Source organism: Eptatretus burgeri, chromosome 9 (genome assembly GCF_056783735.1).
Source record: "Eptatretus burgeri isolate ZD-2024b chromosome 9, Ebu_testis_v1, whole genome shotgun sequence".
Taxonomy (NCBI): domain Eukaryota; kingdom Metazoa; phylum Chordata; class Myxini; order Myxiniformes; family Myxinidae; genus Eptatretus; species Eptatretus burgeri.
Genome location: NC_140969.1, coordinates 26,094,452 through 26,098,248, shown reverse-complemented (window position 1 = coordinate 26,098,248; position 3,797 = coordinate 26,094,452).

Below are 3,797 nucleotides of genomic sequence, written 5' to 3'. Positions count from 1 at the left end.
GCGGAGATTGCCGGGTGGATTGTGGGCAGAGATTGCCGGGTGGATTGTGGGCGGAGATTGCCGGGTGGATTGTGTGCGGAGATTGCTGGGTGAATTGTGGGCGGAGATTGCCGGGTGGATTGTGGGCGGAGATTGCTGGGTGAATTGTGGGCGGAGATTGCCGGGTGGATTGTGGGCGGGGTTAATGCGGAAGAGCGACGTTTTTTGTGCTGAATCGTTTTCTGTGTGATGCTGGAAGTTGATTTTCTGAGCAGGAAATGATAATTATCTTCCTGTTCCGTTCGTTGTTGACGCGCAGCGTTGTAACTCTCGTTCTTCATTGTTTTTCACCAGAAGTGTTTTTAAAACGTCTTGTGGAGGTGATTTCTTCCTGTTTTTTGGTGAAAAGTGGTTATTATCGCGCGGCGACATCGCACTGTTATATAATTGGCTATTCTGTCCTGTGTCTTCTGTCACACTTATGGCCGCATACATCCCTTTCATCTGAGTGCTATAAATAGAAATTTGTCCAACGTCACAAATCTTCCCATCATGCATGCTAATTCACCGTGTCTACATTTAAATTTTATTACTGCAAAATTGTTTCATCATTCTTAACCTCGACTTTAACTGCTCCCAGCCACGCGATATCGAAGTATTCGCTTGTTGTTATAGTTTTGGAGTTATGGAGGAGACACACACACACATTGCTTTTTATTAGTATATATATATATATATATATATATATATATATATATATATATATATATATATATATATATATATATATATATATATACATACATATATATTGTTGCGAATTCGCGTCCGCCGGCGTGCGAGCGGCCACGTAACTCGAATCGCGGCACGTCGCCCACCGGACGGACAATTCCGTCATGACCCTCTCGGACTAACGCCGGGAACTAGTCACGGGTGGGCCTTTCGGCCTCACCACGATCATGCCAATCGGCCCCCCGCGTGGGATAGGGTTGTTCGCCAAATTCGACCTACCTAAGTACCCACACGGAGGGTAGACCGGGCGATCGCACCTTGCCGCAGGTCGACTTCGGACACGGGCCACTTTAAGCGACCCGTTCCGTACTATCGGGATAACCGAGCGGTGTTATTGTCAACCTCGACGGTTCCAATTAATATTATCGGGCATATTTAGCCCACTACCAACCCTTTACGTGAAGTAAGATGGAGATTCAATTAAAGAAAAGACGAAGCGAAACGGGAAAAACAGTTCAACATAAGGCACATTTATTCCGCGGCACACGGATAGCACACATATACAATAACAACAATTATGCACCAAAAGCAAATGTAACAAAAGAAACAACAATTATGCACCAAAAGCAATTGCAACAAAAGAAACACAATGCAGATCTCCTACCGACTACGCGAGCACACGGCAACACTTACACAGTTTTACTTTACAGACGGCGCCGACAACACGTATATTCAAAAGCAAAAGAAAAGGGCCACCCTCAACGACAAGGGGGCAGACGGGCCTGTGGGCCGAGACCGCGTGGAGCCTACCCGTCTTGTGATGAGCCGCAAAATGTCGCGGCGGTGCCCCGACTCCGCGCTCCTCCGCGAGTTTCGTTGACACTGCTTGGAATGCGGTGGGAACGGGGCCCCCTTTTCGCACTATCTCAGCGCGGGGGGAAACAGGGGGGGTTGTTGATGCTCTGGGGAAAGAGGATAGCTGGCTTGCTTGGGTCCCGCGATGAGCGACTCCACTGCGACCTCGACCGCGTTCCCGGCTTCCCCTCTCTGCAGCTCCCCGACAGATTCCGAACCCCGACAGACCGACTCTCCTCCAGACCCGTCTTGGTTGCTGCTGCCACACTCCGCCGCCGCCACACCTCTCCAACTCGCCCGAGCCCAAAAAGTCCGACTGCCTCCAACTGCTTCCGACCCAAAACAAAACTCTCTGCCGCTGCCACACTTCGCCGCCGCCACACCTCTCCAACTCGCCCGAGCCCGAAACAGAAACTGACTGAATTCGCCCCGTGCTCGGCGCTTTATAGTACGGCAGGAGAAACCATATGCAAATTTCCGGATCAGGATGAACTCGGGGGCGGAGCCATGCTCGCCCATTGGACGGAGGAAAAGTGGGCGTGAACCTCCCCTGATCCTCGAATTTGCATATATCGATTCTACTCCAACGCGGCTGGAGGCGGGGCCAAATCGCCCCGCGCTTAATGATTGGATGGATCGGAAGTGGGCGTGAATCATTCCTGATCCGACTTCCCCTCGGAAAGGCCGCTCTTTGTACCCGCGGCTCAGCGCGCGTCCCACACGAGGCCAGGACAGCCTGACGCTCGGCGTTCACAAGCGGCGCGGGAATGGCTGCAGAAGGAGGAGAGATGAAGGTGGTGGAGCGCCTAAAGTGGCGGTGATGGCCATGGCGACGCTTGGAATGGTGGTGATGCGATGTTTGCGAGGGCGAGTTGTGAAGGTGAAGGTTGTGGCTGTTGGCGTTGTTGTTGTGAAGCGGCGTTGCGGTTGGTGGTTGTTGTGTGATGGCGGTTGAGACGTGGTTGGTTCAAAATAAAGATAGAACAGAAAAACGGCTATCTTAAAGGGTCGCAGCCCGAATGAATCACATTTATTCCCTCTAAACAACGGGTTTGGGGCTACCTACACATATACTTACAGAGATATCTCACCTACGGGACCTGAATGGTGGTTTGCGAATTTCCTCAACCACAACAATATATATATATATATATATATATATATATATATATATATATATATATATATATATATATATATATATATATATATATTTATATATATATATATATATATATCCAGAGGATCGCCTGATGCCTTTAAGGCAAAAATTTATTTGAAAGTTTTATTACAGCAAATGCTCAAATTTACGGCCTTGGACTTCGTGACACTTGTTTATACGCGGAATCCAAGAACGTTGAACATTTCTGAACCGAAAAGTTTAAATACTTTAACAGTGTTATTGGATGCTTATCAGGATGCCTTCTATTGAATTCGGCAGCAACTCCTCCATGTGAAAAATCCTGTCTTGGGTGCATTAGAATGAGTTCAATTCGATCTTCTATTGTTAGTTTCGAAGCCATCTTGGATCTGGAAGAAAAATAAAAATATCAAATTGTATATTAGGAAAAATGCCTATGGAACCAGACTTTTGGGACACCCTGTATATATATATATATATATATATATATATATATATATATATATATATATATATATATATATATATATATATATATATATATATATATATATATATATATATATATATATATATATATATTGTTACAATTGTGGAAATTCACAGAACACCATTCAGGTTTCCCAGAGATCAGTTATGTCGATAAGTGTGTGTTCAGATTAGATTTCCCCACCGATGTCTAAAGGGAAATATTATTCGTGTAACCGGGCTGTGATCTTTGAGTCAGCCATTATTCTTTTGCTATCTTTATTTTGGAACAAGTGCATCTCAACAACCACAACAGCATCTCCTCACCACCTTCTCCAAAACGCCAACCACACCACTACTTCAACAACCACAACCGCATCTCCTCACCATCTTCTCCAAAACGCCAACCACACCACTACTTCAACAACCACAACCGCATCTCAACAACCACCACCACCTTCTCCACAACCCCCAACATCCCCACAGACAACGACCTCCCCAACGAATAACTTTTCCGCCAACCAACGCGATGAATTCTCAACAAATAAAGAAAACGAAAGCAACGGTAAAAAAGAACCCGATTCACCGAAGAAAAACAACACTTCTTGGAAGATTCCCTCAG